Genomic DNA, 25,608 nt, shown 5'->3' with positions numbered 1-25,608 from the left:
TTTGAAACATTTTTGTAACGCCCCTCAGGGCTCATTCATATGTTCAGCAATCGTTTCCACCCCTCAGAAGTGTAATCTACAGCAGATGACTTTTCAGAGACATTTAAGAGGCAGTAAATGGAGGCAACACTGCAAGACAATCACGGCGTGGCTCCAAGACTTGCATGGGTCGCACTCAGCATGCACTACAATGTGCTGCTTAATGTCTGCTGCAGCCATGAAACAGCATTGTAGCCACAGCATGTGCACAGTCCTGAGAGTCTGCATTTTTGTGTCCTAATGGGTGGTTGAAGAGGTGGTAAAACCACAGCTCAACTGGCTGGTTTTACCACCCCCTGGATGCATGTGTGAACAAACCCTATGGGCCCTTGCACGCAGTACTGATGTATGAACACCAGATCTTCCTGCGAGAAAGTTGTTGCACAAAAAACCTGATTATGGTCCATATAGTGTGTGCGTTTGCATGAGTATATGTGCATTTATAGGTGTAAAAGTTCTTCAAGCTCTCAGAATGCAAAAAAAGATGATCAAGAGGGAGGTGCCGATTAAGTAAAATACCAATCCATAGAAAGCAATGGGCTGTCTTCAGATGAAGAAACAAAGTATAAGAATAAGGCTAATGTGGATCTAACATTATTTATTAACATCAGATGGGAGATGGAGAGATACAAAGTAACATTGTTTATAAACATCGATCAGACGGGAGATAGAGATACAAAGTAACATTGTTTATAAACATCAGACGGGAGATGGAGAGATACAAAGTAACATTGTTTATAAACATCGATCAGATGGGAGATAGAGAGATACAAAGTAACATTGTTTATAAATAGAGATGAGCGAATCGAAGTAGCCGAAGTGGAATTCGAGTCAAATATCGGAAAAATTTGAATCCGAAAAATAGCCTAATTCGGACGCGCGAATCCAAATTTTTCCGAAAATGGCGGCTGACATGTGCGGCGACGGAGCGGGGATGTCTGGGAAGGCACGCAGACAAGGCGCGCTGACCCATAATGCATTCCTCAACGACATGTGATCGCATCAGCCAATCAGCAGCCAGCCAGCCAGCACTGTGTAATGGTCGAGCTATAAATAGCGGCCATTTTGGAATTCTTCATTTGCCTGCAGTCATTGAACAGAGGCAGACCGCTCTGTATTAGGGACAGAGTTAGGGCCACAGAAACGATACTTGGGGACAGAGAAACGATACTTAGGGACAGAGAACTATTACTCAGGGACACAGATTTGTTAATTAGGGCCACAGAATCGTTACTTAGGGACAAAGAAACGCTAGTTAGGGACACAGAATTCATACTCAGGGACAGACAGAATTGTTACTGAGTGCCAGAGAATTGTTACTTAGGGCCACAGAAACGTTATTAGGGCCACAGAATTGTTACTCAGGGACAGACAGAATTGTTACTGAGTGCCAGAGAATTGTTACTTAGGGCCACAGAAACGTTATTAGGGCCACAGAATTGTTACTCAGGGACAGACAGAATTGTTACTGAGTGCCAGAGAATTGTTACTTAGGGCCACAGAAACGTTATTAGGGCCACAGAATTGTTACTCAGGGACAGACAGAATTGTTACTGAGTGCCAGATAATTGTTACTTAGGGCCACAGAAACGTTATTAGGGCCACAGAATTGTTACTCAGGGACAGACACAGAATTGTTACTGAGTGCCAGAGAATTGTTACTTAGGGCCACAGAAACTTTAGTTAGGGCCACAGAATTGTTACTCAGGGACAGACACAGAATTGTTACTGAGGGCCACAGAACTGTTACTTAGGGCCACAGAATTGTTACTCGCACAGACACAGAATTGTTACTCGCACAGACACAGAATTGTTACTGAGGGCCACAGAACTGTTACTTAGGGCCACAGAATTGTTACTCGCACAGACACAGAATTGTTACACAGGGACACAGAACTGTTACTGAGGGCCACAGAACCGTTACTTAGGGCCACAGAATTGTTACTCGCACAGACACAGAATTGTTACTCGCACAGACACAGAATTGTTACTCGCACAGACACAGAATTGTTACTGAGGGCCACAGAACTGTTACTTGGGGCCACAGAAACGTTAATCAGGGACACAGAATTGTTACTGAGGGCCACAGAACTGTTACTTAGGGCCACAGAATTGTTACTCGCACAGACACAGAATTGTTACTCAGGGACACAGAACTGTTACTGAGGGCCACAGAACTGTTACTTAGGGCCACAGAATTGTTACTCGCACAGACACAGAATTCTTACTCGCACAGACACAGAATTGTTACTCAGGGACACAGAACTGTTACTGAGGGCCACAGAACTGTTACTTAGGGCCACAGAATTGTTACTCGCACAGACACAGAATTGTTACTCGCACAGACACAGAATTGTTACTGAGGGCCACAGAACTGTTACTTGGGGCCACAGAAACGTTAATCAGGGACACAGAATTGTTACTGAGGGCCACAGAACTGTTACTTAGGGCCACAGAATTGTTACTCGCACAGACACAGAATTGTTACTCGCACAGACACAGAATTGTTACTGAGGGCCACAGAACTGTTACTTGGGGCCACAGAAACGTTAATCAGGGACACAGAATTGTTACTGAGGGCCACAGAACTGTTAGGGCCACAGAATTGTTACTCGCACAGACACAGAATTGTTACTCGCACAGACACAGAATTGTTACTGAGGGCCACAGAACTGTTACTTGGGGCCACAGAAACGTTAATCAGGGACACAGAATTGTTACTTAGGGCCACAGAACTGTTACTTAGGGCCACAGAATTGTTACTCGCACAGACACAGAATTGTTACTGAGGGCCACAGAACTGTTACTTAGGGCCACAGAATTGTTACTCAGGGACACATAATCGTTTAATTAAAGAGTATGTCAGACAACATGCAGAGGAGTGGCAGAGGAGGCAATGTTTTAGGAGCGAGCAGACGTGGCAGCAGAGGAAGGGGTCGAGGCAGCACTATTCGCAGCCAGAGGCCAGTGCTCCCGGTGTCATCCAGCGGTCGTGTCTCCACCGACAACCCTGCCGTCATCGATTGGTTGGCTCGGTCGTCTTCCTCTTCCCAGGTCACCTCTGACACCTACAACCAACGGTCGGTGGGTACGTCAGACACAACCGTTAGTTGGCATGGCCCGGGACCAAGCCCACTGAAATCACGTGTCCTCTACCTGCCCCTGTCCTTTGGTGTTCCCTCACCAAGCGAAGTATCGCATGCTGTGGGCTCAGCCCCACTGTACAGTGAGGAAGAGCTAACAGAGGGCGGTCAGGAACGGGGGGAGACATCCGCCTTTTCAGCAGCCAGGCGAAGAAGTACTGGCGAGGAGAGTGGCTCTGTAGCCGGTCTAGAGACAGGTCTGTCTCCTGACCCAGACGCAGCCGAGGGGGCTAGTAGTGAGGCGGAGACCCTACTTGATGATGAGGAGGTTGATCGCACTTGGCAGCCTCGTCGTCATCAGGCAATTTCTTCCGCATCATCAGGAGAAGAGGGTGGCAGCTTGGCAGTGAGCGAAACAGTCGGTGGGTTGCCCAGGAGACAGCAGCAGGGTCGCAGCAGTGTCAGTGGAAGCAGTGTCAGTGGAGCCAAACGGCCACGGAGTAGAGCACCAGCTCCACTGCAGCCTACCACCACGGCCAGTAGTGGTGCCGGTGTGCACGGAGGAAGCAGCAGTCAGCCAGTGAGGAGTATCGGGGGCAAAGTTTCCTACTCGGCGGTGTGGCAATTTTTCGTCAAGCCGCCCGAGGAAGTAAACGTAGCCGTATGTCGACTATGTGGCCAGAAAGTCAAGCGTGGCCAGGGGGCCCATGTTGGGACTACAGCATTGCGGCAGCATATGCAGCGTCGCCATTTGGTGGCCTGGGAAAACCGTGATAAAGATACGGCGGTTCTGCCCGCCCCAGCCCCCGCTCCATCACCCGCTCCGTTACTTGCTCCGTCACCCGACGTCAATCGCCCTCCATCAGCCAGTCAAGGCTCCAACACCTCTGCTGAGGGGAGTTGTCGCTCGTTGGCATCTTCCGCTCGTTCAGATGCTCCTTCTCCTGCTACTCCTCTTCACGGATTCCGTCAGCAGTCTTTTTTGGAATCCGTTTCCAAGAGACAACAGTTTGCGAGCACGCACCCGACGGTGCAAAAGCTGAACGTCCTCCTGTCCAAGTTGCTGGTGCTGCAGTCCCTCCCTTTCCAAGTGGTGGACTCAGCACCTTTCAGAGAAATGATGGCTTGTGCCGCGCCGCGGTGGAGAGTGCCAAGCCGTCATTTCTTCGCCAAAAAGGCAGTGCCAGCCCTGCATTCACATGTAGAAGACATGGTGGGCCAGTCTTTGAGCATGTCGGTCTCTGCCAAAGTGCACGGCAGCGCCGACGTGTGGAGCTGTAACTACGGTCAGGGACAGTACATGTCATTTACGGCCCACTGGGTGAACGTGGTGCCGTCACAGCCGCACCAGCAACTTGGACAGGTCACGCCGCTTTTGCCTCCACGTTTGCACGTCCTTGGTCCACAAAAGATGTCCGCCTCTACCACCTCTTCTTCCGCCGTGTCCTCAGCCGCCACCCCCGTGCCAAGTCCCATTACTCGACCGGCATATCACATGTGCAGGGCGCAACGGTGTCACGCTGTTCTGCACCTGGTATGCCTTGGCGAACGTAGTCACACAGGGGAGGAACTTCTGAGTGTAATGAACAGAGAAATCGACAGATGGCTGTCTCCGCGCAAACTGAAAATCGGAACCATGTTGACCGACAACGGAAAGAACATGGTGTCTGCTCTGCGTCAAGGAAGGTTGTGCCATGCGCCATGCATGGCTCACGTGTTCAATCTGGTTGTCAAGCGGTTCCTAAAATCCACCATCCCACTGCAAGACATCCTTAAAATGTCACGTAAACTTTGCATGCATTTCAGCCATTCCTACACCGCAAAGCACACCCTCCTTGAGCTGCAGCGGCAGAACGGAATTCCACATCATCGCCTGATCTGCGACGTTGCAACAAGGTGGAATTCAACCCTACATATGTTAGACCGCCTTTACGAGCAGCGAAAGGCCATCACCGATTTCCTGATGTTACAAGCGGATAAAGGTACTCCCCTGTGTAACTTCGATGTCAGCCATTGGCAGCTCATGCGTGACACCTGCCGCTTGCTCAGGCCCTTTGAGGAGGCCACGCTATTCGTGAGTCGGCAGGACTATGGGATGAACGACGTCATTCCTCTGTTGCACGTCCTTGAACAAATGCTGTTAAAAATGGCTGGTCAGGGTGCGGTAGACGTGGCGCACAGATCTCAACGCCACATGACCCCTGTGGGGGCAGGACAGGAAGAAGAGGAGGAGGTAGAGGAGGACATTTGTGCTCAGGAATTATTGAGTGAAATGGGTGGTTTTTCCACTCAGCGGACAGGAGTGGAGGAGCAGGAGCATCTGGTAGAGGAGGAGGAGACAGAGGACCCAGACGCACCATGGCAGTATGCTGTGGAGATGGAGGCAGGGAGTCCCTCGCATTCCTTGGCACAAATGGCCCATAGCATGCTCGGTTGCTTGCGTAGCGACAGCCGAATAATAACCATCAGACAGAGGGATGACTTTTGGCTGTCCACCTTGTTGGACCCTCGCTACCGTTCCAAAATGGTGGCCTTTTTCACACCTGCTGAGAGGGAGGCCAAAATAACGTACTATAAAAACCACCTATGTAGTCAGTTGGTCTCTGCCTTTGTGCGCCAACGTCCATCCTCAGACACTGTGGGCCCTGTGCGCTCGCGTTCCGCTGCCATGGCAGCAGGGGAGGGGAGGGGTGGGGTGGTAGGAGCAGTGGCAGCTCCACCAGCAGCGGCTGCCTCAGTCTGCAGTCGATGATGAGTAGCTTTCTTCACCAGCGCAGTGAGGAAACTACTAACCAGCCGCAGCAGCAGCAGCAGCAGCATCAGGTGGACCTGGAGCAGGACCTCAAACAACAGGCTTGGGCCTACTTGGACAGCACCCTGCCAACCGAGGTAGACAATCCCCTTGACTACTGGTCAACGAAACTTGACCTTTGGCCCCAACTAGCTGAATTTGCCCTTGAAAGGCTGTCATGCCCCGCCAGTAGCGTGGCATCGGAGCACGTGTTTAGTGCGGCAGGAGGTATTGTAACTCCGCGGAGGACACGACTGTCCACCCAAAGTGTGGAGAGACTCACGTTTGTGAAAATGAATCAGGCGTGGATTAGTCTGGATTTCAAACCACCAGTTCCTGACACAACTGACTAAATCCGCCATGAATCATGCCCCAAACATGTGCCACTTTCAGGTCTCCTCACACTGCTGGTGTGTAGAATTTTTTGACATAGGGTGCTGGCAGATTACGGGCCTCCCATTGCTGCTGCCAGGCCCCTAATCTGCCATAGGCCCCTATATACCGCCTCCTCATGCTGCTGCCAGGTCCAGAGTCTCTCATGGGTCCCTGTACGGCCTCCCATTGCTGCTGTCTCCATCGCCACACTCTGCCATGTGCCACTTTCAGGTCTCCTCACACACTGCTGTTGTGTAGAATTTTTTGACATAGGGTGCTGGCAGATTACGGGCCTCCTATAGCTGCTGCCAGGCCCCTAATCTGCCATAGGCCCCTATATACCGCCTCCTCATGCTGCTGCCAGGTCCAGAGTCTCTCATGGGTCCCTGTACGGCCTCCCATTGCTGCTGTCTCCATCGCCACACTCTGCCATGTGCCACTTTCAGGTCTCCTCACACTGCTGGTGTGTAGAATTTTTTGACATAGGGTGCTGGCAGATTACGGGCCTCCCATTGCTGCTGCCAGGCCCCTAATCTGCCATAGGCCCCTATATACCGCCTCCTCATGCTGCTGCCAGGTCCAGAGTCTCTCATGGGTCCCTGTACGGCCTCCTATTGCTGCTGTCTCCATCGCCACACTCTGCCATGTGCCACTTTCAGGTCTCCTCACACACTGCTGGTGTGTAGAATTTTTTGACATAGAGTGCTGGCAGATTACGGGCCTCCCATTGCTGCTGCCAGGCCCCTAATCTGCCATAGGCCCCTATATACCGCCTCCTCATGCTGCTGCCAGGTCCAGAGTCTCTCATGGGTCCCTGTACGGCCTCCCATTGCTGCTGTCTCCATCGCCACACTCTGCCATGTGCCACTTTCAGGTCTCCTCACACACTGCTGGTGTGTAGAATTTTTTGACATAGGGTGCTGGCAGATTACGGGCCTCCTATAGCTGCTGCCAGGCCCCTAATCTGCCATAGGCCCCTATATACCGCCTCCTCATGCTGCTGCCAGGTCCAGAGTCTCTCATGGGTCCCTGTACGGCCTCCCATTGCTGCTGTCTCCATCGCCACACTCTGCCATGTGCCACTTTCAGGTCTCCTCACACTGCTGGTGTGTAGAATTTTTTGACATAGGGTGCTGGCAGATTACGGGCCTCCCATTGCTGCTGCCAGGCCCCTAATCTGCCATAGGCCCCTATATACCGCCTCCTCATGCTGCTGCCAGGTCCAGAGTCTCTCATGGGTCCCTGTACGGCCTCCTATTGCTGCTGTCTCCATCGCCACACTCTGCCATGTGCCACTTTCAGGTCTCCTCACACACTGCTGGTGTGTAGAATTTTTTGACATAGGGTGCTGGCAGATTACGGGCCTCCCATAGCTGCTGCCAGGCCCCTAATCTGCCATAGGCCCCTATATACCGCCTCCTCATGCTGCTGCCAGGTCCAGAGTCTCTCATGGGTCCCTGTACGGCCTCCCATTGCTGCTGTCTCCATCGCCACACTCTGCCATGTGCCACTTTCAGGTCTCCTCACACACTGCTGGTGTGTAGAATTTTTTGACATAGGGTGCTGGCAGATTACAGGCCTCCAATTGCTGCTGCCAGGCCCCTAATCTGCCATAGGCCCCTATATACCGCCTCCTCATGCTGCTGCCAGGTCCAGAGTCTCTCATGGGTCCCTGTACGGCCTCCCATTGCTGCTGTCTCCATCGCCACACTCTGCCATGTGCCACTTTCAGGTCTCCTCACACTGCTGGTGTGTAGAATTTTTTGACATAGGGTGCTGGCAGATTACGGGCCTCCCATAGCTGCTGCCAGGCCCCTAATCTGCCATAGGCCCCTATATACCGCCTCCTCATGCTGCTGCCAGGTCCAGAGTCTCTCATGGGTCCCTGTACGGCCTCCCATTGCTGCTGTCTCCATCGCCACACTCTGCCATGTGCCACTTTCAGGTCTCCTCACACACTGCTGTTGTGTAGAATTTTTTGACATAGGGTGCTGGCAGATTACGGGCCTCCTATAGCTGCTGCCAGGCCCCTAATCTGCCATAGGCCCCTATATACCGCCTCCTCATGCTGCTGCCAGGTCCAGAGTCTCTCATGGGTCCCTGTACGGCCTCCCATTGCTGCTGTCTCCATCGCCACACTCTGCCATGTGCCACTTTCAGGTCTCCTCACACACTGCTGGTGTGTAGAATTTTTTGACATAGGGTGCTGGCAGATTACGGGCCTCCTATAGCTGCTGCCAGGCCCCTAATCTGCCATAGGCCCCTATATACCGCCTCCTCGTGCTGCTGCCAGGTCCAGAGTCTCTCATGGGTCCCTGTACGGCCTCCCATTGCTGCTGTCTCCATCGCCACACTCTGCCATGTGCCACTTTCAGGTCTCCTCACACTGCTGGTGTGTAGAATTTTTTGACATAGGGTGCTGGCAGATTACGGGCCTCCCATTGCTGCTGCCAGGCCCCTAATCTGCCATAGGCCCCCATATACCGCCTCCTCATGCTGCTGCCAGGTCCAGAGTCTCTCATGGGTCCCTGTACGGCCTCCCATTGCTGCTGTCTAGATTGCCACACTCTGCCATGTGCCACTTTCAGGTCTCCTCACACACTGCTGGTGTGTAGAATTTTTTGACATAGGGTGCTGGCAGATTACGGGCCTCCCATTGCTGCTGCCAGGCCCCTAATCTGCCATAGGCCCCTATATACCGCCTCCTCATGCTGCTGCCAGGTCCAGAGTCTCTCATGGGTCCCTGTACGGCCTCCCATTGCTGCTGTCTCCATCGCCACACTCTGCCATGTGCCACTTTCAGGTCTCCTCAAACACTGCTGTTGTGTAGAATTTTTTGACATAGGGTGCTGGCAGATTACGGGCCTCCTATAGCTGCTGCCAGGCCCCTAATCTGCCATAGGCCCCTATATACCGCCTCCTCATGCTGCTGCCAGGTCCAGAGTCTCTCATGGGTCCCTGTACGGCCTCCCATTGCTGCTGTCTCCATCGCCACACTCTGCCATGTGCCACTTTCAGGTCTCCTCACACACTGCTGTTGTGTAGAATTTTTTGACATAGGGTGCTGGCAGATTACGGGCCTCCTATAGCTGCTGCCAGGCCCCTAATCTGCCATAGGCCCCTATATACCGCCTCCTCATGCTGCTGCCAGGTCCAGAGTCTCTCATGGGTCCCTGTACGGCCTCCCATTGCTGCTGTCTCCATCGCCACACTCTGCCATGTGCCACTTTCAGGTCTCCTCACACTGCTGGTGTGTAGAATTTTTTGACATAGGGTGCTGGCAGATTACGGGCCTCCCATTGCTGCTGCCAGGCCCCTAATCTGCCATAGGCCCCTATATACCGCCTCCTCATGCTGCTGCCAGGTCCAGAGTCTCTCATGGGTCCCTGTACGGCCTCCTATTGCTGCTGTCTCCATCGCCACACTCTGCCATGTGCCACTTTCAGGTCTCCTCACACACTGCTGGTGTGTAGAATTTTTTGACATAGAGTGCTGGCAGATTACGGGCCTCCCATTGCTGCTGCCAGGCCCCTAATCTGCCATAGGCCCCTATATACCGCCTCCTCATGCTGCTGCCAGGTCCAGAGTCTCTCATGGGTCCCTGTACGGCCTCCCATTGCTGCTGTCTCCATCGCCACACTCTGCCATGTGCCACTTTCAGGTCTCCTCACACACTGCTGGTGTGTAGAATTTTTTGACATAGGGTGCTGGCAGATTACGGGCCTCCTATAGCTGCTGCCAGGCCCCTAATCTGCCATAGGCCCCTATATACCGCCTCCTCATGCTGCTGCCAGGTCCAGAGTCTCTCATGGGTCCCTGTACGGCCTCCCATTGCTGCTGTCTCCATCGCCACACTCTGCCATGTGCCACTTTCAGGTCTCCTCACACTGCTGGTGTGTAGAATTTTTTGACATAGGGTGCTGGCAGATTACGGGCCTCCCATTGCTGCTGCCAGGCCCCTAATCTGCCATAGGCCCCTATATACCGCCTCCTCATGCTGCTGCCAGGTCCAGAGTCTCTCATGGGTCCCTGTACGGCCTCCTATTGCTGCTGTCTCCATCGCCACACTCTGCCATGTGCCACTTTCAGGTCTCCTCACACACTGCTGGTGTGTAGAATTTTTTGACATAGGGTGCTGGCAGATTACGGGCCTCCCATAGCTGCTGCCAGGCCCCTAATCTGCCATAGGCCCCTATATACCGCCTCCTCATGCTGCTGCCAGGTCCAGAGTCTCTCATGGGTCCCTGTACGGCCTCCCATTGCTGCTGTCTCCATCGCCACACTCTGCCATGTGCCACTTTCAGGTCTCCTCACACACTGCTGGTGTGTAGAATTTTTTGACATAGGGTGCTGGCAGATTACAGGCCTCCAATTGCTGCTGCCAGGCCCCTAATCTGCCATAGGCCCCTATATACCGCCTCCTCATGCTGCTGCCAGGTCCAGAGTCTCTCATGGGTCCCTGTACGGCCTCCCATTGCTGCTGTCTCCATCGCCACACTCTGCCATGTGCCACTTTCAGGTCTCCTCACACTGCTGGTGTGTAGAATTTTTTGACATAGGGTGCTGGCAGATTACGGGCCTCCCATAGCTGCTGCCAGGCCCCTAATCTGCCATAGGCCCCTATATACCGCCTCCTCATGCTGCTGCCAGGTCCAGAGTCTCTCATGGGTCCCTGTACGGCCTCCCATTGCTGCTGTCTCCATCGCCACACTCTGCCATGTGCCACTTTCAGGTCTCCTCACACACTGCTGTTGTGTAGAATTTTTTGACATAGGGTGCTGGCAGATTACGGGCCTCCTATAGCTGCTGCCAGGCCCCTAATCTGCCATAGGCCCCTATATACCGCCTCCTCATGCTGCTGCCAGGTCCAGAGTCTCTCATGGGTCCCTGTACGGCCTCCCATTGCTGCTGTCTCCATCGCCACACTCTGCCATGTGCCACTTTCAGGTCTCCTCACACACTGCTGGTGTGTAGAATTTTTTGACATAGGGTGCTGGCAGATTACGGGCCTCCTATAGCTGCTGCCAGGCCCCTAATCTGCCATAGGCCCCTATATACCGCCTCCTCGTGCTGCTGCCAGGTCCAGAGTCTCTCATGGGTCCCTGTACGGCCTCCCATTGCTGCTGTCTCCATCGCCACACTCTGCCATGTGCCACTTTCAGGTCTCCTCACACTGCTGGTGTGTAGAATTTTTTGACATAGGGTGCTGGCAGATTACGGGCCTCCCATTGCTGCTGCCAGGCCCCTAATCTGCCATAGGCCCCCATATACCGCCTCCTCATGCTGCTGCCAGGTCCAGAGTCTCTCATGGGTCCCTGTACGGCCTCCCATTGCTGCTGTCTAGATTGCCACACTCTGCCATGTGCCACTTTCAGGTCTCCTCACACACTGCTGGTGTGTAGAATTTTTTGACATAGGGTGCTGGCAGATTACGGGCCTCCCATTGCTGCTGCCAGGCCCCTAATCTGCCATAGGCCCCTATATACCGCCTCCTCATGCTGCTGCCAGGTCCAGAGTCTCTCATGGGTCCCTGTACGGCCTCCCATTGCTGCTGTCTCCATCGCCACACTCTGCCATGTGCCACTTTCAGGTCTCCTCAAACACTGCTGTTGTGTAGAATTTTTTGACATAGGGTGCTGGCAGATTACGGGCCTCCTATAGCTGCTGCCAGGCCCCTAATCTGCCATAGGCCCCTATATACCGCCTCCTCATGCTGCTGCCAGGTCCAGAGTCTCTCATGGGTCCCTGTACGGCCTCCCATTGCTGCTGTCTCCATCGCCACACTCTGCCATGTGCCACTTTCAGGTCTCCTCACACACTGCTGGTGTGTAGAATTTTTTGACATAGGGTGCTGGCAGATTACGGGCCTCCTATAGCTGCTGCCAGGCCCCTAATCTGCCATAGGCCCCTATATACCGCCTCCTCGTGCTGCTGCCAGGTCCAGAGTCTCTCATGGGTCCCTGTACGGCCTCCCATTGCTGCTGTCTCCATCGCCACACTCTGCCATGTGCCACTTTCAGGTCTCCTCACACTGCTGGTGTGTAGAATTTTTTGACATAGGGTGCTGGCAGATTACGGGCCTCCCATTGCTGCTGCCAGGCCCCTAATCTGCCATAGGCCCCCATATACCGCCTCCTCATGCTGCTGCCAGGTCCAGAGTCTCTCATGGGTCCCTGTACGGCCTCCCATTGCTGCTGTCTCCATTGCCACACTCTGCCATGTGCCACTTTCAGGTCTCCTCACACTGCTGGTGTGTAGAATTTTTTGACATAGGGTGCTGGCAGATTACGGGCCTCCCATTGCTTCTGCCAGGCCCCTAATCTGCCATAGGCCCCTATATACCGCCTCCTCATGCTGCTGCCAGGTCCAGAGTCTCTCATGGGTCCCTGCACGGCCTCCCATTGCTGCTGTCTCCATCGCCACACTCTGCCATGTGCCACTTTCAGGTCTCCTCACACACTGCTGGTGTGTAGAATTTTTTGACATAGGGTGCTGGCAGATTACGGGCCTCCCATTGCTGCTGCCAGGCCCCTAATCTGCCATAGGCCCCTATATACCGCCTCCTCATGCTGCTGCCAGGTCCAGAGTCTCTCATGGGTCCCTGTACGGCCTCCCATTGCTGCTGTCTCCATCGCCACACTCTGCCATGTGCCACTTTCAGGTCTCCTCACACTGCTGGTGTGTAGAATTTTTTGACATAGGGTGCTGGCAGATTACGGGCCTCCCATAGCTGCTTCCAGGCCCCTAATCTGCCATAGGCCCCTATATACCGCCTCCTCATGCTGCTGCCAGGTCCAGAGTCTCTCATGGGTCCCTGTACGGCCTCCCATTGCTGCTGTCTCCATCGCCACACTCTGCCATGTGCCACTTTCAGGTCTCCTCACACTGCTGGTGTGTAGAATTTTTTGACATAGGGTGCTGGCAGATTACGGGCCTCCCATTGCTGCTGCCAGGCCCCTAATCTGCCATAGGCCCCTATATACCGCCTCCTCATGCTGCTGCCAGGTCCAGAGTCTCTCATGGGTCCCTGTACGGCCTCCTATTGCTGCTGTCTCCATCGCCACACTCTGCCATGTGCCACTTTCAGGTCTCCTCACACACTGCTGGTGTGTAGAATTTTTTGACATAGGGTGCTGGCAGATTACGGGCCTCCCATAGCTGCTGCCAGGCCCCTAATCTGCCATAGGCCCCTATATACCGCCTCCTCATGCTGCTGCCAGGTCCAGAGTCTCTCATGGGTCCCTGTACGGCCTCCCATTGCTGCTGTCTCCATCGCCACACTCTGCCATGTGCCACTTTCAGGTCTCCTCACACACTGCTGGTGTGTAGAATTTTTTGACATAGGGTGCTGGCAGATTACGGGCCTCCTATAGCTGCTGCCAGGCCCCTAATCTGCCATAGGCCCCTATATACCGCCTCCTCATGCTGCTGCCAGGTCCAGAGTCTCTCATGGGTCCCTGTACGGCCTCCCATTGCTGCTGTCTCCATCGCCACACTCTGCCATGTGCCACTTTCAGGTCTCCTCACACTGCTGGTGTGTAGAATTTTTTGACATAGGGTGCTGGCAGATTACGGGCCTCCCATTGCTGCTGCCAGGCCCCTAATCTGCCATAGGCCCCTATATACCGCCTCCTCATGCTGCTGCCAGGTCCAGAGTCTCTCATGGGTCCCTGTACGGCCTCCTATTGCTGCTGTCTCCATCGCCACACTCTGCCATGTGCCACTTTCAGGTCTCCTCACACACTGCTGGTGTGTAGAATTTTTTGACATAGGGTGCTGGCAGATTACGGGCCTCCCATAGCTGCTGCCAGGCCCCTAATCTGCCATAGGCCCCTATATACCGCCTCCTCATGCTGCTGCCAGGTCCAGAGTCTCTCATGGGTCCCTTTACGGCCTCCCATTGCTGCTGTCTCCATCGCCACACTCTGCCATGTGCCACTTTCAGGTCTCCTCACACACTGCTGGTGTGTAGAATTTTTTGACATAGGGTGCTGGCAGATTACGGGCCTCCCATTGCTGCTGCCAGGCCCCTAATCTGCCATAGGCCCCTATATACCGCCTCCTCATGCTGCTGCCAGGTCCAGAGTCTCTCATGGGTCCCTGTACGGCCTCCCATTGCTGCTGTCTCCATTGCCACACTCTGCCATGTGCCACTTTCAGGTCTCCTCACACACTGCTGGTGTGTAGAATTTTTTGACATAGGGTGCTGGCAGATTACGGGCCTCCTATAGCTGCTGCCAGGCCCCTAATCTGCCATAGGCCCCTATATACCGCCTCCTCATGCTGCTGCCAGCTCCAGAGTCTCTCATGGGTCCCTGTACGGCCTCCCATTGCTGCTGTCTCCATCGCCACACTCTGCCATGTGCCACTTTCAGGTCTCCTCACACTGCTGGTGTGTAGAATTTTTTGACATAGGGTGCTGGCAGATTACGGGCCTCCCATAGCTGCTGCCAGGCCCCTAATCTGCCATAGGCCCCTATATACCGCCTCCTCATGCTGCTGCCAGGTCCAGAGTCTCTCATGGGTCCCTGTACGGCCTCCCATTGCTGCTGTCTCCATTGCCACACTCTGCCATGTGCCACTTTCAGGTCTCCTCACACACTGCTGGTGTGTAGAATTTTTTGACATAGGGTGCTGGCAGATTACGGGCCTCCTATAGCTGCTGCCAGGCCCCTAATCTGCCATAGGCCCCTATATACCGCCTCCTCATGCTGCTGCCAGCTCCAGAGTCTCTCATGGGTCCCTGTACGGCCTCCCATTGCTGCTGTCTCCATCGCCACACTCTGCCATGTGCCACTTTCAGGTCTCCTCACACTGCTGGTGTGTAGAATTTTTTGACATAGGGTGCTGGCAGATTACGGGCCTCCCATAGCTGCTGCCAGGCCCCTAATCTGCCATAGGCCCCTATATACCGCCTCCTCATGCTGCTGCCAGGTCCAGAGTCTCTCATGGGTCCCTGTACGGCCTCCCATTGCTGCTGTCTCCATCGCCACACTCTGCCATGTGCCACTTTCAGGTCTCCTCACACTGCTGGTGTGTAGAATTTTTTGACATAGGGTGCTGGCAGATTACGGGCCTCCCATTGCTGCTGCCAGGCCCCTAATCTGCCATAGGCCCCTATATACCGCCTCCTCATGCTGCTGCCAGGTCCAGAGTCTCTCATGGGTCCCTGTACGGCCTCCTATTGCTGCTGTCTCCATCGCCACACTCTGCCATGTGCCACTTTCAGGTCTCCTCACACACTGCTGGTGTGTAGAATTTTTTGACATAGGGTGCTGGCAGATTACGGGCCTCCCATAGCTGCTGCCAGGCCCCTAATCTGCCATAGGCCCCTATATACCGCCTCCTCATGCTGCTGCCAGGTCCAGAGTCTCTCATGGGTCCCTGTACGGCCTCCCATTGCTGCTGTCTCCATCGCCACACTCTGCCATGTGCCACTTTCAGGTCTCCTCACACACTGCTGGTGTGTAGAATTTTTTGACATAGGGTGCTGGCAGATTACGGGCCTCCTATAGCTGCTGCCAGGCCCCTAATCTGCCATAGGCCCCTATATACCGCCTCCTCATGCTGCTGCCAGGTCCAGAGTCTCTCATGGGTCCCTGTACGGCCTCCCATTGCTGCTGTCTCCATCGCCACACTCTGCCATGTGCCACTTTCAGGTCTCCTCACACTGCTGGTGTGTTCAATTTTTTGACATAGGGTGCTGGCAGATTACGGGCCTCCCATTGCTGCTGCCAGGCACGTAATCTGCCATGGGCCCCTATATACTGCCTCCTCATGCTGTGACGTTGCAACAAGGTGGAATTCAACCCTACATATGTTAGACCGCCTTTACGAACAGCGAAAGGCCATCACCGATTTCCTGATGTTACAAGCGGATAAAGGTACTCCCCTGTGTAACTTAGATGTCAGCCATTGGCAGCTCATGCGTGACACCTGCCGCTTGCTCAGGCCCTTTGAGGAGGCCACGCTATTCGTGAGTCGGCAGGACTATGGGATGAACGACGTCATTCCTCTGTTGCACGTCCTGGAACAAATGCTGTTAACAATGGCTGGTCAGGGTGCGGTAGACGTGGCGCACAGATCTCAACGCCACATGACCCCTGTGGGGGCAGGACAGGAAGAAGAGGAGGAGGTAGAGGAGGACATTGGTGCTCAGGAATTATTGAGTGAAATGGGTGGTTTTTCCACTCAGCGGACAGGAGTGGAGGAGCAGGAGCATCTGGTAGAGGAGGAGGAGGAGGAGACAGAGGACCCAGACGCACCGTGGCAGTATGCTGTGGAGATGGAGGCAGGGAGTCCCTCGCATTCCTTGGCACAAATGGCCCATAGCATGCTCGGTTGCTTGCGTAGCGACAGCCGAATAATAACCATCAGACAGAGAGATGACTTTTGGCTGTCCACCTTGTTGGACCCTCGCTACCGTTCAAAAATGGTGGCCTTTTTCACACCTGCTGAGAGGGAGGCCAAAATAACGTACTATAAAAACCACCTATGTAGTCAGCTGGTCTCTGCCTTTCTGCGCCAACGTCCATCCTCAGACACTGTGGGCCCTGTGCGCTCGCGTTCCGCTGCCATGGCAGCAGGGGAGGGGTGGGGTGGTAGGAGCAGTGGCAGCTCCACCAGCAGCGGCTGCCTCAGTCTGCAGTCGATGATGAGTAGCTTTCTTCACCAGCGCAGTGAGGAAACTACTAACCAGCCGCAGCAGCAGCAGCATCAGGTGGACCTGGAGCAGGACCTCAAACAACAGGCTTGGGCCTACTTGGACAGCACCCTGCCAACCGAGGTAGACAATCCCCTTGACTACTGGGCAACAAAACTTGACCTTTGACCCCAACTAGCTGAATTTGCCCTTGAAAGGCTGTCATGCCCGGCCAGTAGCGTGGCATCGGAGCACGTGTTTAGTGCGGCAGGAGGTATTGCAACTCCGCGGAGGACACGACTGTCCACCCAAAGTGTGGAGAGACTCACGTTTGTGAAAATGAATCAGGCGTGGATTAGTCTGGATTTCAAACCACTAGTTCCTGACACAACTGACTAAATCCGCCATGAATCATGCCCCAAACATGTGCCACTTTCAGGTCTCCTCACACACTGCTTGTGTTTTCAATTTTTTGACATAGGGTGCTGGCAGATTACGGGCCTCCCATAGCTGCTGCCAGGCCCCTAATCTGCCATGGGCCCCTATATACCGCCTCCTCATGCTGCTGCCAGGTCCAGAGTGTCTCATGCCATGTGCCACTTTCAGGTCTCCTCACACACTGCTGGTGTGTTCAATTTTTTGTCATAGGGTGCTGGCAGATTGCGGGCCTCCTATAGCTGCTGCCAGGCCCCTAATCTGCCATGGGCCCCTATACCGCCTCCTCATGCTGCTACCAGGTCCAGAGTCTCTCATGGGTCCCTGTACGGCCTCCCATTGCTGCTGTCTCCATCGCCACACTCTGCCATGTGCCACTTTCAGGTCTCCTCACACACTGCTGGTGTGTTCCATTTTTTGTCATAGGGTGCTGGCAGATTACGGGCCTCCCATTGCTGCTGCCAGGCCTGTAATCTGCCATGGGCCCCCGTACCGCCTGGTCACGCTGCTGCTGGGTCCACAGTGTGACATGGGTCCTTGTACCGCCTCCCATTGCTCCCACTGCATGTGCCACTTTCAGGTCTCCTCACACTCCTGCTGGTTTCCATTTTGTCATAGGTTGCTGTATGGCCTCCCATTGCTGCTGCCTCCACCGCCACACTGTGGCTCCAAACACTGGTTTTGGCCCCGTGGCTGGCCAAATGAGTGAAGTGTGCGGTGATTCTAAGATCGACGGCACTCATCTGCATGTCATACTGACTGACAGTATTATTTCTCTTCCCCAGCAGACTCCAAGGGCATTTAAATTAAAGGTACAGTGTTCTGCACTAATATTAAGTCTCTCTGAAGGCTAGAAACACCCTTTTTTAAGTTAAATTCACAGCGAATTTATTCGACTCGAATCGAATATTGTCCACGAATTCGCCGAATCAGTCGAATCGAATTTTTCATTTCTTCGCTCATCTCTATTTATAAACATCAATCAAATGGGAGATAGAGAGATAAAAAGTAACCTTGTTTATAAACATCGATCAGACGGGAGATAGAGAGATAAAAAGTAACATTGTTTATAAATATCGATCAGACGGGAGATGGAGAGATACAAAGTAACATTGTTTATAAACATCGATCAGACGGGAGATAGAGAGATACAAAGTAACATTGTTTATAAATATCGATCAGACGGGAAATAGAGAGATACAAAGTAACATTGTTTATAAACATCGATCAGATGGGAGATAGAGAGATACAAAGTAACATTGTTTATAAATATCGATCAGACGGGAAATAGAGAGATACAAAGTAACTGTTTATAAACATCAATCAGATGGGAGATAGAGAGATACAAAGTAACATTGTTTATAAACATCGATCAGACGGGAGATAGAGAATTAAAAAGTAACCTTGTTTATAAACATCGATCAGACGGGAGATGGAGAGATACAAAGTAATATTGTTTATAAACATCGATCAGACGGGAGATAGAGAGATACAAAGTAACATTGTTTATAAACATGCTGGCTGCTGAGGGATCTATTGTAGCTGGGGGATGATTGCTGCTGGTGAGGTCTCTTGTTGATGGTAGGAATCTACTTTGGAGGGAGAGGTCTATTGTTGCTGGTAGCTGGAGGATCTATTGATGCTGGCTGCTGGGAGAGTTACTGTACAGATGTTGGCAGGGACCTGTTGTTGCTGGGGGAGTCTGTTGCTGCTGGGGTGAATCTATTGTTGCTGGGGGGGTCTTATGTTGCTAGGGGATTGGTTGCTGCTGGTACGTATCTACTATGGAAGGAAAGGTTTATTGTTGCTGGCTGCTGGAGGACCTATTGATGCTGGTTTCTGGGAGATCTACTGTACTGCTGCTGTTGTTGGGGGGGATATTTTTCATGGGGTCTCTTGTTGCTGGGGGTCTGTTTCTGCTGGGGGTGAACTATTGTTGCTGGGTGCAGATTTTGTTGCTAGGGGATAACTTGTTGCTGGTAGGGGTTTACTGTAGAGTGAGGGGTCTATTGTTGCTGGCTGCTGCAGGACCTATTGATGCTGGTTGCTGGGGGGCTACTGTATTGTTGCTGGCAGGAGTCTATTGTTACGGGGGGGGGGGGATATTTATTGTTGTTGGGGGGATTTAAAAAAAAAAAAAACATACTTCTCTTTTAAATTTCCAAAGCAGCCTCCACAGCATCCAATGGCTTCAGAAATGTAATGATTGACATAAAAGGTAACAGTTTGTTGCTGCACATCCACAGCTCTACGTTGGAAGGACTCCCTCTTACATCAAAGATTTGACAAACATTTTCAAGGCATTGCAGGAGATTAAAAGGGGAGAAGTCTGGATTTCAGGACACAGATGTGACTTTTATAAATACAATAATTGATTGTGTCCTGCAGAGAAACATGTTCTGGTGAAGAAAAGAAAATATAGGATTTTATATTGATTATCTAAATGATACAACATGAATGTTTTATGACTGAGAAGTCATTGTTTCTGGAGAAGGTTGGCATACCTACTGTATAGAAATGTCCACACCCAGATCTGCCAACTTGTTTTGGGAATTCTATCTGGTCTGGAGGACAATAGGCTGGGTGCGGATCTCATGCTATGTAAAGGAAATGAGATTACATTATAATTTTTTAAATGGTTCCCAAGCAGAACCATTCTATTGAGGATTAATGCCAATCCTGTCAATTTAGTCGGAATAAACTTTGATTTGTGTCCCAAGGACCATTGATGACATTCCTTATTAATTGGATTCTGGTTATCTGGATCATTGATGAATGTTTCTTAACCACTTCCAGTCCGGACACTTTCCCCCCTTCCAGTCCGGACACTTTCCCCCCCTTCCAGTCCGGACACTTTTACCCCCTTCCAGTCCGGACACTTTCCCCCCCTTCCAGTCCGGACACTTTTACCCCCTTCCAGTCTGGACACTTTTACCCTCTTCCAGTCCGGACACTTTCACCCCCTTCCAGTCCGGACACTTTCACCCCCTTCCAGTCCGGACACTTTTACCCCCTTCCAGTCCGGACACTTTCACCCCCTTCCAGTCTGGACACTTTCACCCCCTTCCAGTCCGGACACTTTCACCCCCTTCCAGTCCGGACACTTTTACCCCCTTCCAGTCCGGACACTTTTACCCCCTTCCAGTCCGGACACTTTCACCCCCTTCCAGTCCAGGCCAATTTTCAGCTTTATCACACTTTGAATGACAATTGCGCGGTCATGCAATACTGTACCCATATGAATTTTTTAACATTTTTTTGAGACAGATAAAGCTTTATTTTGGTGGTATTTATTCACCGCTGGGATTTTGATTTTTTTTGCTATGTAAATGAAAAAGTCCAAAAATTTTGAAAAAAAGTGTTTTTCTTATAAAATTTTGCAAATAAATAATCTTTCATCATAAATCTTGACCAAAATGTATTCCGTTATCTTTTTAGTAAAAAAAAAAAAAAAAAAAGCCAAATTAGTTTATAACCAAAAATGATCATTTTTAAACATTTTCTTACATTTTTATTTTATTTATATTATTATTTATGTTTTTTTTTTTACATACTGTCACCCTAGCAGTACAGTGTCACTATGGTGACACTGTCCTACTTGTGGGGGGTGATGAAGATTTTTTTTTTTTTTTTTTTTTTTTTTACAGTGATTGCTTTTACATCCATATAGAATGTAAAAGCAATCATTTTCTCTTTCTCTCTGTCTGCATTCTTGCAGTCATTGAGAAATACTGAATGAGCTGTGATTGGTCACACCTTGTCACATGGTACAAGGCTGTTGTGAATAGCCCTGTACCATGTGATCTCTGTGATCATTCACAGATTTCACACGTAGTAAGCAATTATGTCACAAGTGACATCTTGCTTACTACTTTGAATGTGATCACCGATTGGCCAATCAGTGACCACATGATCGGGACCTCGTACAGACGACCCCGTTCGACGATCAGTGTTTCACTGTGTCCGGAGGACACAGCGGGCATCGGATCGCGGTGCTGCGCGCTCCCAGGGAGTGCGCACAGCTAGAAAAGGCGGGTGCCGTTTATGAACGGCAACCCGCCCCCTGGAATGCCGCCACCCTGCCGTTTATAAACATCAGGCGGATGGCAAGTGGTTAATATAAACGTTACATGTTAATTATTAGTTATATATTTCTCAGAATTACTCCACCCTGAGAAAATGACTGAATAATCAGAATCTTTTGAATAACTTGAATAAATATGACAAAGGATCTTTCAGTCCTTTGTCAGAATTATTATCAGCTGTTCCACTGGTAATCAAAAAGGGTGGGAACGTATTATTGGATGCAGCAGATTATTAGAAATAACTGAACAGGTTGTCAGGTGGCAGAGCAGTCTCTCAACAAGGGCCCCACCCTAGGCTGATGGGAGTTCTTTGAGCTGTATAACAAGGCATTCCCTCCAAGGACCAGCACTGTAAGGGTTCCTCTCTTCCATTGATTAGCATTGTAAAGGGAAACTTGCCCTTTGTTTTCCAGTATAATACCATATCATTTAATGTAATGATTGCATGAACTGATAAATAAAAACAAAACACACGGCTCCAGGTTGGTTCCGTCTTCCTGTCTTGGAAATTCGCTTTAACGAATTTCTCCTTACCGTGAGTACTCGCAGTTGGATGCGCAGAAATCCCCCATAAAGCTGTGCGAATCCCGCTTACCACGACTGCAGCTAAACTACACGATTCCTGCCCATCCAAATACTTTGGTTCTGTTGAATTGTGGGTGATTGGAGCTCCGTTACCCTAGAATGATCACACGACACTCTAAGGCTGGTTGCAATCCACATAAGGGCTGATTTTAGACCCAGCTCTCTGTTTTATTAAAAATACACACATGCCCCCCACATGAATAAAGTCAATCCCTCCCACCGAACAATGCAATGGGGATTGCCTATACAGAGGATGTACATTCCAATTGGAGCATAGCCTTTGCTATTATCTATCACTGGTCCTCCCCCATGAGTCTTCTGAGGTCAGCAGACTTCCTCCCCTTCCCCCCTATGAGCCATCTGAGGTCATATTTCCTGTCCTACTAGCTTCTATTGGTATGCAAAATTCTCTGCACAAGCATCTCCCTAAAAATATCAGTCTGTACCTGGATGGGCCCGATACGATCTTTATTAAAACACATCCATCCTGATACAGTTCAGATTAGTAATGGGTTGTAAGATATGCATAAGCCTACACGTGGAGTTCACACCGCTTGCGCATTGCGTTATGAAGCCCACGTGGTACCATGCTGCTGATATGCGGATACAGGCCCACGGTCTACTGACAGCAGCATTTGCATGGAATGCCGTGGTGGTATACACGCCGGTCTATAAGCGCAGATCTGCCATCTCATCCATTACCAAGCTGAGTACTGTAATACATACATTGTACATGCGCATGGCCCAATTGCAGCCTTCAGAGCTTTAATTAAGCCACACGAGAGACATATGAATAACACGAATATATGACACATTTAAAGTTCGACCAATAATACAAAATTTCCATGACATTCCACACACACACTAAATCCCAGGCGCTGGCTCTGTCCCCAATATACAAAGATCTGATGGCCGCACATCCAGTAAATCACCTTTATTTCTTCTTATAGCATATTCCACAAATATGACAGGAATACGGGATTCCACTAACACGTTTCACGCTCCACTAGCGCTTAGTCATAGCTCCTGCATCCCTGTCATATTTGTGGCATAAAGTGATTATTTTTGTATGTGCTGCATTTTTTGGATAATTGTCTTCCTTTATAAAAATGTTTACACACCCACTACACTTAGTCTGCGCTCTTTGCTCTGTCTCTTTGCAGACAACGAGGCACACAAATTCCCCCATAGTAAGCGGCTTGCTATGGGCGCACTCAGCAGAAGGGAAGGGCCAGGAGCACTGGTGGGGAACTCGAGAAGAGGAGGATCAGGGTTGCTCTGTGCAAGACCATTACACAGAGCAGGTGAGTAGAACATCTTTGGTATTTAACCCCTTGATGCCGCGGCTGGGTCTTGATGCTGAGCGGCCATATATTTGTGTACTTTTTGAAAACACATATGTGAACAGAGCGTGTGTCCTGTGCGCTCCAAGCATATATGTTGGTGTCTCATGAAAAGGTCCCGATCTCCCCTTGCAATCGGGACCTTTTCCGATCATGTGACTGCTGTGACAACGAATCACCACGGTCACATGACCCTAAAACCCCGCCCCACCTCCTGGCATCTGAAACCCCTTAAAGGGCTGGGAGACGCCAACGTGAAGAGGTTAAAAAAATATGTTTAGAATTCCTTTATTATTTATTTCAGGTACTTCTATAGCGCCATCAATGTACGCAGCGCTTTACATATACATTGTACATTCACATCAGTCCCTGACCCTCAAGGGGCGTACAATCTAAGGTCCCTAACTCACATTCATACATACACATACTAGGGACAATTTAGACAGGACACAATTCACCTACCAGCATGTCTTTGGAGTTGGGAGGAAACCGAAGTACCCACGCAGGCACAGGGAGAACATGCAAACTCCAGGCAGGTGGTGCCATGGTTGGGATTTGAACCAACGACCCGAGTACTGCCAGGCGGAAGTGCTAACCATTTAGCCACTGTGCTGGTTTAAAAGGTTAGATAATATCTCTACAGGATAATAAGAGGAAATTGAAACCAGAAAACGATTAGTGAGGAAGGAAATCAAAGTCGGTGAATATTTAATTTGAATGAACTAGTGCCTTGTAATGATATTTGAATTTTTGTTGCTTTTCACTAAGATTACAAAAAAACGTTTTTGTCCTGTAGTGCAAAGGCACTACTAGAATGAAAAAAACATGTTAGAATTGAACAGTATATAAAGAGGGAGATGATGACTAGCTTTTTTATTTTTATTTATTTTTTTATTGTATATGACATTGGGGACCAGATTGTAAATTCTTTAAGTGAGATTTATTTACAGTGAAACCAAAACCATTCAAACATCAGCACACAGCAAACAAAACATACAAGTGAACCAAAAACCCAGTGACAGAATACCTGACTAATACACCTAACAAACTGGAGATGCATTGAGTAGATGGGAAGGGGAACAAAACTGGGAAAAGGAACGAGGGAGAGCAGAAGCAAGGCAGCAAGGTAATGGGTATAAGGTACAGAGCAGGAGCAAGATCAGGATATCTGGAAACAAGATTTGGCAGTGGCTAGGCAAAACACTGGAGCCAAAAGACACTAAAAAGGAGAACCTAAATACCCTCCCAGCAGCCAGCATCATGTGAAAACTGCTGCTGGGAAACACCCACTGGTGGGCACTGGAATTACAACCCTCCACCCTTGGAACCTCTGTGCCACTTGCTGGTGATCCAGGTCCTGACAGACATTTTCTGTAGGGTTAAGAAATGAGAACCATCCATTTAGGATATTAACAGCGATCGGCAGTGAGAACTTCTGTGCGCCTTGAGAACAATAGCAGCCTCAACCTTGAAAAGCATTGTGCACATTTAGAATATATTCCAAGGTGAGGGTAAACCACGTACCCTGCGATCTAATATAATTATATAATACACTAAATTACACTATATTATATTTTTGATGTAAGTAAGCACCTTTCTAGTGGCTCACGAGTATTAATTAATTTAAAAAAAAAAAAAATTGTGCACATTTAGGTTGCACAGTGACCTCACTCTACACATGGAAGTTCCATCATGCCTCCGCAATCCTCACCAGCCAGGACTGTATGTTGATTCTGACATTGAGTACAATTATGAGGGAAATAAGACCAGTAAGCTTTTGCACCATAAACCACCTATTGATACCAATGGGATTCGTTTCAAAGACTTTCTTAACCCCTTGCCTACCAGGCACTTATACCCCCTTCCTTACCAGGCCAATTGTCAGCTTTCAGCGTTGCCGCACTTTGATTGACAATTGTGCGGTCATGCAACATTGTACCCATATGAAATTTTGATCATTTTTTTCTCACAAATAGAGCTTTCTTTTGGTGGTATTTAATCGCCACTGGGCGCTTTACTTTTTGCACTATAAATTAAAAAAGTGCAAAAAATTTGGAAAAAAAAAAAAAGTTTCTTTGTTTCTATTATAAAATTTTTCAAACAGGTATTTTTTCTCCTTCACTGATGTGCGTTGATGAGGCAGCACTGATGGGCACTGATAGGCAGCACTAAAGGGCACTGATAGGCAGTACTAATGAGGTGGCACGGATAGGCGGCACTGATAGACAGC

At 50.6% G+C, this 25,608-nt stretch overlaps 1 long non-coding RNA gene across 1 annotated transcript in view; it reads right to left on the bottom strand.

Annotated features, from left to right (window-relative positions):
* The window catches only part of LOC149451943 (uncharacterized), a 32,739-nt gene extending 8,725 nt beyond the window's left edge, over positions 1-24,014 (bottom strand). Inside the window, exon 1 of the long non-coding RNA XR_016314954.1 lies at positions 23,841-24,014. This is a non-coding gene — a long non-coding RNA (uncharacterized LOC149451943). The remainder of the gene's footprint in view (positions 1-23,840) is intronic.
* Between the last annotated feature and the right edge of the window lie 1,594 nt (positions 24,015-25,608).

Source organism: Staurois parvus, unplaced genomic scaffold, assembly GCF_062004578.1.
Source record: "Staurois parvus isolate SC_StPar_1 unplaced genomic scaffold, SC_StPar_1.0 ptg000503l, whole genome shotgun sequence".
Classification (NCBI taxonomy): domain Eukaryota; kingdom Metazoa; phylum Chordata; class Amphibia; order Anura; family Ranidae; genus Staurois; species Staurois parvus.
The sequence above is the reverse complement of the archived record's forward strand: the minus strand, read 5'-3'. Positions and strand labels throughout refer to the sequence as shown.